Here is a 14943-nt window from a genome sequence, read left to right as displayed (position 1 = left end):
TCAAAAAAAAAAAAAAAACCTATCTACAATTGAAAATCACAATCGAAAGGGTTGTTAACCGCCAACCACTTCTATTTCAACGCACCATTTACCACTGCAACACTCGCAGATACACAATGAATCTTTCAGATACATAATTGTTGTTGATATACATCACCACCCGTATCCAATAATTTTTCGTTTTTGCAAATTCACTGATGATCGGCGGCAGAAGTAGTTTTAAATAGGAGTTGATTTATGTTATAATAAAATTGCACAAACAAACAGATCTTTAATTGCTGTTTGGCTAAAAGCGCGCGCACAATCAAAAAGATACAATCCGTAGATTCAAAGTGAGCGACTTTAGATAATGAACATAATTGTTGGATTGTTTTGTATTTTTCTTTTCTTTTTTTTTTGTAAAATCATCAACTTTAAATTATTATCAATTCAACAAACAATCAAAAAAAAAAATACAGAGGCACATCAACTATTCCGACGATGAAGACCGACGGACGTCGTAGTATAACGACATAAGTTAAATCGCGTATCTAGACATAACAATAGATTCGAGACAGTAATTATGTCCGTCTGTCAATTTGTCTTCAGAGCGTACCACCACGCGTTTTAGTAATAATTTATGTTTTTTTTTTTTTTTTTTATTGTCAACTTCTTTAAAATGCACTTGTCTATTTTTGAATTGAAATAAATAAATTTATCCGGGATATTCAACAAGAAAAAAGACAATAATTGTATCCAATTTGTTCTCAATTGTAGGCGGTTTTTTTTATTATTTTACTTTTCTTTTTTAAGAGTTAAAATAATTTAAAATTCAATCGTGTGCAAAATAAATTACATTTTTCTTTTCATTGAATTGCTAATTTAACTGCAAATCAATTCGAATTCGAATTGAAACCAAAAATCATCAAAAAAAATAACAAGGAAATTGTATATTAAAATTTCTACTTCTTTTAACCGAAATTAAAATTCTATTTGTGTATAAAAAAAAATAAAACCAACCGATCAATCGTAAACTTATAATCCCCCCAAAACTCGTTGAGTACGATCTTATTGAAAATGTAAACAAAAAAAAAAAAAAAATTCTTATATCGAATTTTGTATAATTCGAACCCGAATTATGTGGTACAGAGACAAGAAAAAACGAACGTACCACATTCAACGAGATCTTTTCTAACACTGATCGTTTGTTTATACAATTTAAAAGCAAAAAGATGCACTTAACGAAGGTTTTATTTTCATTTTTTGTTTATCGTTTGGTTTGTTTCTCTCTTGAGTGAGATTGATTGAACGAAGTTTCTCTTTGAAATAAAATGACTGATAAAAAGAAGAGAATTGCACATTTTATTTATTTTTGTTGCAAGGAATTTTGTAGTTTTTGTTTAAAGGAAATGTGTGCTCGTTCAATTATAAAAAAATGTTTGAAAAATAATTCAAAAACTAATTAAGGTTCAATATAAAGAAAGATAAGACTCCTTTTAGGTCAAGATTTACAGCAATAAACACATTATAAGTATTTATTCCTTTTGCAAGCAACTTAGATTATTTTTTTTGATGATAAAAATTAATAGATGCACTGAACGAATGTTTTAATAAATTGATCCAGGTCAGTTTTTTTTTTTGTTGTTGTTGAAAGAATCACAAATGAAATGAGAAATGACGTTACTTTTGTAAATTAATTTCGATGTATATAAATTACAATTGGCTTTGAATAAAAGAAGTTAACAGCTCAAACCGCGTAGGTACACTTGACTGATTTAGACTTTTACGTAAAAATATCACTTAATTAATAAATTGCACGACTGGGGTCGCACGTACTTGCTCTTATGCTTAAAGTAACTATAATGTTAAAGCTTTTTATTCAAGAAATTTAAAATTCGATATTTTGAAGAAATTTCATAAGTAGTATAAAAAAATTAAATCTGTTTTTATAATTAATTAAACTCCGTTTTAAATTATCTTAAAAAAAATAAAAAATATGCCATTTTATTTCTTGTATAAAAAGGTATTTTTAGAAAAAAATTTTCGAAAATTGTAGGAGCCGTTTTTTAAAAAAATAATTTTTTATATATAAAAATTTTTTAACATTTTTCAAAAAAAAAGTTGGTATGCCATTTTGAAGAAATAATTAATTTACACATAAAAACTAAATTTCAAAATTTTTCATTGATTCGTTTTCAAAAAATTGATTTTTCAAAAAAAAAAATTTTGAAATATTTAAAAAAAAAAACAAAAATGAGTTTTTTGAAAATTTTCTAAAATTTTAATATTATCTTTACTTACACACTTTTGGATAAAAATTTTCATTTAAATCGGGTTAATGTTGTACGAGATATTCAGAAACAAAAAAAAAACCGTTCTATGACAGGTACCGTTAATAACGGTACAAAAAATATTTTTTTTATTTAAAAAGTTGGCTCTTATGTGTAGTACTACACACAAAAATTTTAATCAAAATCGTTAGAGCCGTTTTTGAAAAAAATTAACTTTTCTATTTCCGTTATATGGCAGGTACCGTTAGTTTTGGTCATAAAAAAAAAATTTCAATTTCCCCTCTAGGGAATCACCAAAAACTGCTAACTACCAAGTTTGAAGAAAATCACTTCACTCGTTTAGGCTGCAGCTCCAGATAGAGACAGACACACAGACAGACAGACAGACAGACAGACAGACAGACAGACAGACATACAGACAGACAGACAGACAGACAGACAGACAGAATTGCCGGACCCACTTTTTTGGCATTCTCCATCATCGTAATGTCATGTAAAATTGTTATCTCGAGTTCGATTTTTTTTACGAATCCTAAACTTGCCCTATAGTACCTATATCGCAAGTAAAAATCAAACAATAAATTGTTTGTCCAATGAAATGTTTTGAAAGCTAATTTTTTTCTTTTTAATGACATACAGCATTTTTATTAAATTTTTCAAAATTTTTGTTTGAAAAAAAAAATGTTTTGTTTGCAATGATTTAATTTTTTTTTAATATAAACATTTTTTGTTCGAAACCATTTAAAACAGGTGTTGTCGTTATTTTAAAATCAAATTTTATAAATTTTTTAAAATTTTTATTAAATTATAAAAATATTCTTTTATGACAACTTTTACAACAGAAGTAATTTAATGTGACAAGTCTTGCATTTTTTTACTTTTACATCATTTTCAATGGATATAAAATGCACGACTTGGTCGCATGAACTTACTCTTGGAGTTGAAGTTAATTAACCCTCTGTCGACACACGGGTGCGAATTTGGCAGGACAAAAATTAAAAGTGGTCACAGAAAAGTGTCTTTATAAGGGTAAAAATACATTTTTTTGAATTGTGAATACAGTATTCGAATTCCTCGGAAAATTCTACATCAATTTCATATATGATTCTCTATAAAATAGTGAGACCGAAAAAAGTTCTAGGACCATGAAAAAGTATAAACCAAATTTGCAAAAAAGAGGTGTGCCTACAGAGGGTTAAAATTTTAATAAAAATGTAAAGGTAAGAGAAAATTAAAAAAAAAATCAATTCTTGAAAGGAAATAACAAATTCATGAATTATAGCTCAAAAAAGTTTGAAGTTGGATTTTTATATTAAGATTCATTTTTTTTTTTAAACTAATTTTGTATAAATAATTTAATTTATAAATTTAAATTACATAAGTCGGAAAAAAGTACCAAAACTATGCTGTTAAAGAAGCACACAAATTAGGTTTATGTAAACGATGACACAGCTTTTTGTTTATAAAAAATGAGAAAATCCATTTGTGGAGAATTGTTGTCATTACATTAATTTTTGGAAAGTAAGAAAACTATATTTTGAAATAATTTGTTATTTCTATAAAAAATGTTAAAAAAAAAACTACAATTTTTATGTTTACATGTCCTCATCTGTATCGCTATAAGTATTTAAAACATTGTATTCAAATTCTACTGTGTGTTTAAAACCTTTGATGTGTGTTCCTTTTGTACATTAAAATTTTTGGAACTCTTATTAATGCTCAAAAGTTAATACAAATATGTTTTCAAAGCAAGGTACTTGAATGTTAATTCATTAAATTTTTCGTTTGCTGGAAATTCATTATGATAGAACAAATTTTCGGGAGAATAATACGTTTCGAGGAACAAAATTTGAGTGAAGAAAGGAAGATAAATGAGGATTTTGTGATATTCTCAGTTGAAGGTTATGTTAGGAATGCATTTTTTCCAAAGAAATTTGAGATACAAATTTTTGTTTGTGATAAAAGTTATTTTGATTACATTTCAAAATGTGACTATAGCTAAGGTAAATACTGATTCGGTTATTTAAAAAAAAAAAAAACTAAAATAAATATTCAAAATGAGTTTGTTTTCATTTTAATAAATCTATACCTTTAATGTTCTTGAATAAATTAATATAAATATAACTTTTGTTGAATTCAATTAATTGTTCACATTTCCCATCAGTAGTCTCAGATTTATTTAACGAAATGTATAAACAAAAAATCAAAGAGAAAACAAAAAAAAAAAATGTTGCTGAAGTTCAACGACAACAAAAACATGTTTACAACAAAATGAATATCGATGACTCAGATACACTTATCGAAATACGTTAATTTCGTAATGGAATTTGATTTTCTTATTGATTTTTTTTATTTCAAATTATTATTCAATATTAACCTTCTCAATAATCCTTTTTAAGAAATATCCGAAATATTTCTTTTGAATCTACTAAATCAACAACATAATTCAAACATCATTTCAAATTGATGAATTCCTCATTAACCGATATTTTTTTTTTAAAGGCACATTTCCACATCCACACAAATCACCAAATCAACACAAAAAGGCCACTGAATATAGTAACTATCATAACAAATATAATCCTTTCATTATTATACAAATAATACAAATTATTCAACACCGGCGAGAGGTATGCGACCAACTGATTTCTATTCCGTTTCATAAAATCAATTTTACTGACTAAAAGTTCACTGTCTAACTACCCATTTGGAATTTCACACAAATATCTCCTCTACACAAACAAAAAATTGTTTAAAAAAAAAAACTATAACCTAACAAAACAACACAAAAAACAAATAAAATGACAACAACAAGAATAAGAGCAATTCAAATCCAAACGCGCCATCATTCCTGTAAGTTTAGCCAGAAAAATATCCATCGAGAAAAGAGACGGACAGAGTATGAGAGACAAAGTGAAAGAGTAAATTTTGTTTGAATTTTGTGGTGGCTCCACAAGGATACTAACCTATCGTCTATCGGTCTAGGACGAAGGGCGACAAGCTGCCGACACTCTAAGGGGATTTTTTTTTTGTTCAAAATAAAATATGATCTGGGTGCGGGTAAAGCGAGTAAGGGTATGTATTATATTTAAGTATGGAAAAATATACTCGTTAACTCGCCAGCTCATCCTAGAATTTCACATATTTATACAATGCAAAACCGAGCAATGTCGCGAGTAGTAAACTATACACCCTTATTACACACTAGAGAGAGGGTGTGTGTATGAAAATGGGGAGGGGGCGGCACATGGGTTTGTTTGTGTCGCAATGTCGTCGCACACACTTTTTTCTCTTTATCCCTCCTGACAGAGACCCGCCATAGTGCGATAACAATTTGTATGATATTTGTCTGTCCCTGGGTTCCTCTTGAATCCACTCCTTTCTCTTCCCCCTCCTCAACATAACTCATTACCATTTTTTTTTGTGTTACATATAGGAAAATCTCAACTTTACAAAGACCACTCCCAGGGTTGCCATTGAAAGAAAGCATAACTGATGGTTATGCCGCGATCTATAAAGCTTTTCATGTTGGCTGATTGCCCTTTTTTAGTTCTGCATAAGACAGGGACGGATTTGGTCAAAAAGAGGATATTCAATTAAAATACGATTTTAAATGAAAAAATTGACAAATTCAACAGGACGGTATTTTTAAATAAATTCATGCTTTCCATTTTTGATGAGCCCTAAATTTTTTTCGGATAAAGGTGGAAGAGTTGGGGGAAGTTGGGAGTTTTGCTTAAAAATTTTTTTTTAAATTAAGTTTTGGTAGAGAAAAGAACTGGAATGACCAATTTTTCTGATTCTGAAATTTGTGGCCACAATAAAAGTACTACCTCACAAGTCCGTCCCTGGACACAAAGTATACTCTGAGTAGGGGTTTCCTCTGTATGGTCAAGTTATATTGAATCGGATGTGTATATGCATAAGTAGAGTCCACACCCTCCTGGTGCCGGAATTCCGTATAAAAGGACACTTTCCTTGTATAATTCTAAATAACAAAAAAAAGGAGTTGGGTGTTGTATAATATAATAGTGTAAAGAGGGTGTAAATATTAGCAATGGAATCTCATTCCGTCTGTGTGGCGTCTACATTGAAATTTTCTTATTATATTCTTTCCTCATGTTTGGACTTTGTTTTGGACAAAAACAAAAAGAAATTACAAAAACAGATACAAAAGAAAAGGTACAAAATCAGACTTTCCGAATTCAAAAAAAAACTATTTATTTTTTTTAATAAAAAAAAAAAACCAAGCCAATTATTGCAACATGTTGTTATTTTTTTTTTTATTTTTTTTGTGTAACTCTAAAGATATTGTCGTCTGCTTGTAGTTCAACTTGTTTTACAACCTCGTACAACGATTACATTATCTTTTATTGTTTATCTTAAAAAAAAATTAAACACTTGTGTCTTTATAATGAATATAGGTTTTTTTTTGTTTACATTTTAAAGCACAGATATTATTTATATAGGTCTTGGGTTAATTTTAGCTTTGTGTTTCTGTAATATTTGTACTTTTTTTCAGAAAAACCCACCGCATTAACAACGGGAAGGGATTGAGCAATAAACAAAATTCAAATATGATTTTAAAAAAAGTATATGAATGATAAATTTAATTTTTTATAGAGTTGCCAAATGCGTTTCAAGTGAGTAAGTAAAAAAAAAAAAAAACTGTGAATTATTTTAAATTTTCCAAATCACAAATTTTCAACCCCGCAAAATGGCCTTAACATTCCTAGAATTCTAACAACACTTCCATTTTTAAGATCCGAATAATCAAGAAACGTCAAATAATGTAAATTAATATGTAGATTTGCATAATTCAGAAATTTAAACCAAACTGAGTGGACACTATGGCGTATACGTAATTTTTTTTTCTGTTGAAAATATTTTGATATTCACAAAGTCTCACAGAGCGAATAGAAATGGGTAAAAACTTCATAATAATTTTAAATAGACGAGAGATAAAATGGATAAAGGCCCACAATATCCAAGAATAAGGAAAAATTCAAGAAAAATATAGGATATCCGAGAAATTATTTTGCTCAAAAAAAAAAAAAAATAATAATAATAAAAATAATAATAATATTCTAACAAGGTAAATATTGAATATGTTCTAACGAAGAAATGATCACTTTAACAAATTTTTTGATAGGCAAAAGAGGGAACAAAGAATCACGATATTATTTTATTTTATTTTATTTTATTTTATTTTATTTTATTTTATTTTATTTTATTTTATTTTATTTTATTTTATTTTATTTTATTTTATTTTATTTTATTTTATTTTATTTTATTTTATTTTATTTTATTTTATTTTATTTTATTTTATTTCACTAATTTTATTCATCTTGGCAATCATTTTCTCTAAATCAACGTCTTTTGTCATTTCTATTTTCTTTAGCCTCATTGACTTGGTGTGTTTTTTCCATTACTACGTTTTATTATTTTATTTTTTTCAATTGAAAATCTGATAATTTTCCAACCTACAGCAAAGAGTGTGACACAGAAAATAGAAAACAAAATATTTACTTTTATCGCCATCAAGTGTTTTTTGTTTGTTTGTTTAGTTTTGCTACCCCCACACACACACTCTAGCTATTATCTTTGACTTCCGCTAAAATTGTCTTGTATCAAAATTCAAAGCTTCACATTTGAATACAAAATCGAATTTATTGTTTTTATCAGAAAAAAAAACAAAAAAAAAGTACTTCAAGTAGCATTTTAAATTTATCGATTTTCATAAAAAAAAAAAAAAAAAAGGGTTAACAAACTTGAATGTCTATTATTTTCATTCCTTTTATTTATTTTTATTTTGTTAGACAATGTGGAGACATTGTATCTAATAGGGCAGTGTGTATATTGAATTAGTTAGTGGCGATAAAAAAATTGTAATGATGAGAAAGATATACACCAGACTCATAAAAAAAAGAGTCTAGTTGGAAATGGCTTTTATTTTTTTTTTTATTATTATTATCTTAGACTTTGCGTGCACTTTATTGAAAGTAAATTTATTGTTGTCACGTTTTTGCAATAAAAATCGAGTTTTATTGTTTTTTATTAAGAGTTAATTGAATGATTTTTCTTCTTCTGTTTCGTATAATTTTCATCGATCTGTTTGTTTATGATTTTTTTTTTTTTGTATTTCTTTGTGTGTTAATTCAGGGGTTGTTGATAGTTTATTGTTATTCAATTGTCTCATTATTCGAGTATATACTGGTCAGAGTTTGTTCAGGAGAAAGGCACAGTTAATCATCAAATAGAAGTCTTAAAGAAGGCTTTCCGAAGTTAAATGGTTCATTTAGCTTCTATAAGGTAGCTCACCGAGGCCTAATTCAAATTCAGTAAGACCTTCAGAAATTCTTTCTAGCATCATAAAAGAAACTGTTAACGAGTTATCACTTCAGTAGAAAATTCCATCTAAGGAAAGTTTTATGGAAGTCTTATAGAAGATGCGGAGATGGGGAAAGACACAATCAATAAAATAAAATGCAAATACTTTTTGAAAGTGACGAATTCGCATTCCTCTTTAAACCTACTAGGAAGCTTCTAAAGAAGTCTTTTCGAAGTAAATGGGTCATTTGAATGTTATAGAAGCTTTACCGAAGATAAGCAATTACTTATTGAAATTCATCTTAGAAATTATTGCTTCTTGCTGTTTATGAGTTATAACTTCTATAAGAAAACATTCTTTGGAGGAAAGCTTTATAGAGGCCTTATAGAGATTCGAGTTTCTCTATTCTACTATTTGGAAGGTAGTTGAAAGCAAAAATAATAAAATTCCACAAAACTATTCACAAGATTAAAAACCCTACCTGTACTCTCAAAGCCTTACCCATTTTAGTTGAAATTATTAATAACATCAAAACAAAGGCAAAGCTTATTTATCCAACACTTGATCACCATTAACTGACTCTGATTTAATTTCTAAGTTCTGTGGTATTTTTTTTTTTTTTTTCATTCTGCATAGCTAATGATTGATCGATGGCGCCTGCTTTACATTTTTCAATCTTTACATATAAATCCTACTGGTCTCAATATCATATCACTCCTTGTTTATATTTTTTTTTAATTATTAGTCAAACAACAAATAATTAAAAATAAGAAAGAGAAATAAATAAAAAAAAAAAATTCCAATCAACATCAAACAAATACAAAGAAAAACATCAAAAGTATTCAATATATCCAATGCATTTCTGCCTGGCATCATGCATGCATGCATTCATGCATTGCAACAATTGCTGATGCAGTGGCTTCTTTCCACTCTACGAGAGAGTTAATAAAAAGGTTTTCTCTATACACGGGAGTGTGTGGTGTTGTTGGCTTTATAATACCTTTGAGGGTTAGAAATATGTTGGAATCAAAAACTAACGGTTCATTGCAGTTTATTCTTTTTATTTTATTTTTTTTTTTTCATTTTTTTCTCTGTCCAATCATCACACTGCCATCAATCTATTGGAATCAATAATGACATTTATAAGCAAAGAAAAAGAAGCCATCCGGCAAAGAGATTCAATCCGACCACCATCCAGGCGCAGCGCATTCATCAGCAACATCATCTTCATCTTCATTATCATTTTCTTTTATGTTTCTGTGAACGCGCGTTTGTAGGTATATTGCGTGTTACGATCTATTGGCTTATGTCGCTAATATTTTTTTTTTTTTTACTTTTCATGTTAAAGGAACTTAGGAATCAGATTTAAAGTGTTGCCAGTTAGAAAATGAATTTTCATTATTTTTTAAAGCCAGATGGAAATATTACTAAAAATATTTTTAAGTAAAGTTTTGAATGAAAATCAAATATTCAAACGAAATATATTACATTCCACATTTTCTTTTTCGACTACATACCCAGATTTTAATAATATTGCTCTTTTCACTTTGTGGAACGTATTCATTTTTCATTTCCCATGAAGTATCTACTTAATGCAATAAATTCATTTGCTCTTTAATTTATTTTTTAATACCAACTTTTCACGTCCCAAGAAACTGGAACTGGAGCGTGAAATATTGTGGAACGTATTAACATTTTCATTTCACTATATGGAAATATGACTGAGGTTTGAACTTGTCGATCATCAAAACTTGACTTAAGTAAAGTAATTTTATGACTAGATATAGATACACATTGCGGAATGTATTCACTTTTCATTTCATGAGAGGAAGACGGTAAAGTACATTTTTATTTTAAATTTGAGTGGAAAAAAAACATACATACATAGTGAACGTGAAATTTTTAAAACTGTGGAGTTCTAAATTTTTCTCTCATGAATAAAACTCAAACTTTGTAGAGAATTTTTGGCATGATATTTTGCTAAGCTTCCAAGATACTTCAATTAAAAAAAAGTTGTTTTTTTTTTAATAAAAGTGAAAGTGTGGAAAGTTATTTGAAACGTAAAAGATGAAATTTCTATAAATAACAAAAAGTCACCGTATACTACGTAATATTTGTCATTCCAAAAGCATTGATCACTGAAATTTTGATAAGAACTTTACGAAAAATTAAGCAAGAGTAAATTTTAGTAATTTTTTTTCACGTGAAATGATTTTTCTCTGGAAATCGATTGTTACGGAATTTCAGCGGTTGACATTTGCTAATCTTACAATAATTTTGTGGCATTAAAGTTTCCTCTAGTAATTTTTTTCACGTGAAATAAAATATAAATTCCTTTTCACGAGGTGTGGAATAAAATTCTCGAGCTGCTTGAATTTAAGAAAACTAAGGACAACCATCTCCAGAAGCTCAAAATATGAATGAAAAATAATGTGGAACGTATTCTCTTTTTTTTTATAGAAACGAATTAACAACTGTCAAAATTGCTTTTTTTTGTTATTTTTAATTACACTGAATCTGGCAATACTATATCCCATTGTTGGATTGAAAACTCGATACCAAACATCTATACGACAACATTGCAAATAGCTTAGAAATGGAATTCCAATTGAACATTTGTTGATGTTCTGCGAACGCACTATTTACGGTACAACAGATGCGCTGCAGATATCAATCACTTAACCCTCCTTAACTCTTTTCATTTCTTCCCTTCGGGATATCTTACTGTGAAGCTCTGAAGATACTTCACAATATTATCCTCCGTTGATTTGGTATATAGTGGTGATGAATTCTTGGTTTTTTTTTTAAAGTCAACTACATAAGGTGAGTTAAAGGGGGCGGCAGTAATGGCGGCAGATATGGGCTCAAATGGAATTTCTCTTTTTTATTTTCCACTTGCACATCTCAAGTCAACTCTAACACAAAATAGAAAAAAAAGTGACGATTAGAGAAAGATACGTACACTTTGCGGTTAACATTAGAGATAGATGGTAACCACACTGTCACAGCAAGGGATCCCTTTACACACATAATATAAATTTATGTGGCCTTGGAAGATGAAGAATTTTGCTTTATTTGTACTTAAGATGCCATGTTTTTTTTTTTTTTAGAAAAAAAAAATATAAAATAAAGTTTAAAAGAACACAAACACCTGGGGAGTTGGTGTGTATTACTACTATTTTAACTTATATGGAAGAATGTGTACAGTTACAGTTAAAAGATTTGTCGACATACATTTTTTTTACCATCCATGATGGATGGATGTTTATTTATTTTTTTTTTTTGTTTTGTCACTTGGAAGTTTTGTTTTTATTTTTTGCAGTAAATTTCACTATTCTGTTATTTGTTTTTTATTTTTTTTTTAAAGGAAAAAAAAAACCTTAAAATGTTGGATACCATTTCCTTAATTGGGTTTAAGGCCTAGTACTTATTTCTAGTGAAATGAATACGTTCCACAACAAAGTTGCAGTCGATGTTTTCAATTTCTATGGAAAGAAATAAGAAAAAAATAATTCCACTTACAATGTTCAAGTCCAAAAGTAAGACTGAGGACTCCACAGTCCACATTCGTGAAGTACGGTTACAGAAAGAATGTAAAAAAAAGTTTAAAACATTACTAAAGAGCAAGTTGATAAGCATACCTTGAAGCATCTTTGATATGGTCAAATTTTATTTCCAGATTTGAATACTTAAACGTAGATCAATAAATCCCACATTAGGGCGTTTTGCGACTGATAAAAGAGGTTAGAATGACAGATGATCAATCAGTTGTTAAGACTGACATTCGTGTAGTGCGGCCATTGAAAGAAATTTTTAATATTGGAAATTAAACCGACAATAAAATTCATTTACAATGCCAAAAAGTTAACAATTAGGATTGAATTCATGAAGAACTTTTTGATTGAAATCAGAGGATTCCACATTCGTGAAGTTCGGTTACAGGAAGAACGAAATAGTGTCCAAAACTATACTGAAGAGCAGGGTAGTTTGATTAGCAAACCTGGAAGAATATGGCTGATTTTCATTTGAGAAGTTGAATTCTCGAATAGAGATGAATGCATTCCACATTCGTGAAGTTCATTCAGGAACAAATCTCAGCTTAAAGCATGATCAAAATAGCTGGCTATCTTAATATTATGCATTAAAAAGTGTGTGCCCCCCCTGGGACTTCTTTTAAAACCTTGATAACAACTATTCTTGATAATTTCAGGAAGAAAAAAAAAACTTGATTATAACAGCTTCGCAAGTAATATCAAGTCACCCGTAGCGAAAAAAATATTGCCTCACTTGATCCCACTTGAACAAAAAAAAAAAAAAATATAATGAATATAATTGGATTCATGTCAATTCAAGATAAGACCTCTTTAGAGTAACAAATTGACAAGACCATCAGTAAGGCTACCCTTTTAAATAAAATGAAAAAATTATCAAATTAAAAAAAAAAAAAACAAAACCTTACGCACTTTACATTGTCTTATCTCTAATACTCAAGGGTCACTTTTTATTATATTTATGTGCTTCAGAGAGAGAGAGCTAGAGCTTGTGGATTCTTCAAGGCGGAAGATAAGCCCCCAACCGTTTTTACATTGAAGTAGGTTATAAAAATAAAATTCTAATAAAAATTTGTTGCTTGTTTTGAAAAAAAAAAAACAACAACAATGACATCATGTTGAGCATAAATAAAATTGAGAAAAAAAAAATTATTATCTCTCTAAAGTACATAATCTCCCATGTCCCATCTTATTCCTAATCCAAATTCTACACAAATCCCCTTCCCCCCTACAAAAATCAAGGAAGCGAAAAATATCTAAACAAAAATAAAATAAAATTATGGAGCAACTGAAACAAATGACAACAACAAACTTCCCGACAGAAGAAAGAACTTTCAATTGAGGTCAAGTAAATTGTGAGTGGTTAGACTTCCCCAATAAAAAAAAATTAGCGACACACACAAGATGTGCTGGCGATGGCATGGCGGGCTGCTGCCTCTGCCGCCTTCTTCTGATGGTTTTGGTCCAACTGACTGTGTATATCTCGTAATCCATTCAATTAAATTGAATTGGAATTGTGGAATGGCAAGATGGTCGTTTCTCGTTCAAATGTGGAATATAATATCCCAAACAGAGCTCCTACCAGCTCGCATCATAATTACAATAATTTCCACTCGAAACGAATATGATTGAGGTATTTAGGGAAGAAATGTATGAAGAAATGCCCCAAATTGGCAAACCACCCATCTGTTATTATGAGAGACAAAATTGTGGAACTTGTTTGAAGGAATAGTGGAAGGTGGGGATTTTAAGCACCTTGAATTTATCCAGGTTCAATTATTGTCATCCTTCTTCGGGAAAACATCAAACATCATATCGTCAGGATGACACATACGAGACCATCCTTTCTCCCTTTCTCTATATCACAAGATGATGCGGTCTATAATTATGACACATCATTATGGTACTTTAGGACATGACGGACGGGTGCATCATCATCACCGCCATCATCAACAACTATCATCACCATCGTCATCCAGTCCCAGATTGGTGACAATTTGTGAAACGCACCAGTGTTGACAGAATCTCATGTTATTGCGGTGCAATGCCGCACAAAATTCTCTATATACATATATCTATGTTGATGGTGGATGTTCTGTTCTGATGTCAGTCTCAGTCAGTGTGTGGATATGTTTGTGGCTAAATAAGTCTGATTGGTGGGTGAAGTGAACTTCAAAACCGACAAACAGGATAGAGATTAAACCACGACGAACACCAACCAAAGTCGAACACACGTTGGCGTTGATGGTTGTGGCAGCTCTTGCACACAGATATAGACAGATAACCGATATAGACTTATGGTGAAATTTAAAAAATCAGAAAATTTTTCTCCATTTTTGGAACTTGAATGCCTTCAATTATTTTCATTAAAATTCTTTAGCGGACCTCTTAAAGATAGTGATTTGTGGTACGTTTGTCTCTGGAGGTGAAGTTTATGGCTGGTATTGTTTTTTCTGTTAGAAAAATCAGGACAGAATTTCGAATTTTGAGATTTTAATAAAAAAAAGTGCCATACGTATGGTAATAGTCTTAATAATGTTTTCTGAAAAAAAGAATGTTTCAAGCAGTTTTAAGGGAGTTAAGTTTGTGTCAAATGCATTTTTAAGTGTTTTCCATTTTACACAAATTTGTGTGATGTCTGAGAAACTGTTCTCTAGCCTAAAACTTAACAATGGGCTGTGTGAAACTTTCAGGATTAAAAAAAAAAGGTTAGGAAAAGGCTTAAGAATCTGTCGTACGATATATTCTTCAGCTGATTAACCAAAGGAAATGCCAGATGCTGCCATATCAA

General features: G+C 29.5%; 1 protein-coding gene across 8 annotated transcripts in view; it reads right to left on the bottom strand.

Moving 5' to 3' along the window:
• Window positions 1-14943, bottom strand: part of LOC129913020 (protein sickie) — a 375806-nt gene that overhangs the window by 55133 nt on the left and 305730 nt on the right. The window contains exon 1 of one of the 8 annotated variants that reach the window (XM_055991352.1): window positions 1000-1660. The exons of the other annotated variants lie outside the window; for them this stretch is intronic. The gene's annotated coding sequence lies outside the window, so the exon portion shown is untranslated. Of the gene's footprint in view, window positions 1-999; window positions 1661-14943 lie in introns of those variants that run through there. 8 annotated transcript variants of the gene reach the window in all.

This window comes from Episyrphus balteatus, chromosome 3, assembly GCF_945859705.1.
Source record: "Episyrphus balteatus chromosome 3, idEpiBalt1.1, whole genome shotgun sequence".
NCBI classification, from domain to species: domain Eukaryota; kingdom Metazoa; phylum Arthropoda; class Insecta; order Diptera; family Syrphidae; genus Episyrphus; species Episyrphus balteatus.
The sequence above is the reverse complement of the archived record's forward strand: the minus strand, read 5'-3'. Positions and strand labels throughout refer to the sequence as shown.